Source organism: Diceros bicornis, chromosome 21, assembly GCF_020826845.1.
Source record: "Diceros bicornis minor isolate mBicDic1 chromosome 21, mDicBic1.mat.cur, whole genome shotgun sequence".
NCBI lineage: Eukaryota > Metazoa > Chordata > Mammalia > Perissodactyla > Rhinocerotidae > Diceros > Diceros bicornis.
The window spans coordinates 23,100,412-23,101,393 of NC_080760.1; positions in this window are offsets into that span (position 1 = coordinate 23,100,412).

Genomic DNA, 982 nt, shown 5'->3' on the forward strand with positions numbered 1-982 from the left:
GATGAGAGGACTTAACTGGCCCCAAGACACACAGTTGGCATTTGTGATCAGCTGGCTCTCGCCGAGGATTTTGCCAGTGGCCTAACCTTCCTGCCAAGAAGTTGGAAGGGCGGGGGTGGAGGCTAGGGGAGGGGGCTGCGTAACTGGAAGCACAAAGTTTATGGAGAGACTGAGATTTCTTTGTGCCTCGCTGGATGGGCGAGGCGTGAGAGAGGAGAGTTGGGGTCCATCAGAGCGGGCTGTTGGAAGAAGTTGCCTGGAAGAGGGGGAGGGGTGCTCGGGCAGCTGCCCAGCGCCGACGCGGTGACAACTGCAGAAGGTGGCCCCCCTCCAAGCCCTCCCCGCACCTCCCACCCCCCCTAATCCCCCACCGCGCTCCCCTGCACCCCACCCGACCGAGGCCCGGGCTCTAGTTCGCATCCGGACTGGCTTTGGACGCAGCCAATCCTCCTTTCGCTGATGGAATAGTCTCCCCTCCCCACAGCCCCGGCGCGCCCCTCCCTCCCGCGCCTCGCCACCTCCCGCGGCAGAGCGAGAGCTGCGCGGCCCGGAGCGCGGCGGCGGCGGCGGCGGCGCTCGAGTATCTGCCCCGCAAGCTGGGGAGAGGGGAGAGCGAGCGCGCTCCTCCTCCCGCGCCTTCCGCCCCCGCTCTCCCCTCTGCTCGCTCTCCCTTCCCTCCCTCCTTCTCTTTTTCTTCCTTCTTTTCGTGTCCCCCCCTTCCCGTTTTCTCTCTCCCTGTCCATTCGTTTGTAAATTCCCGTTGTCTCCCCCACAATCGCTCTCCCACCGTCCCTCTCTCCTCCCCACTGTCACACTCTCTCTGCCCCCCTCTCTCTTCTCATTTGCCTGCTCATCTCCAAACGTGGATCCGCGGCTCCCGGCGGAGCCCAGCGCCCGGATCCCGCGCGCCCGGAGCGCCTGGAGTCCGGCCGGCGGCGGCCCGAGCCTGGCCAGCGGCGGCGGCGGCGGGGGCGGCGGGAGC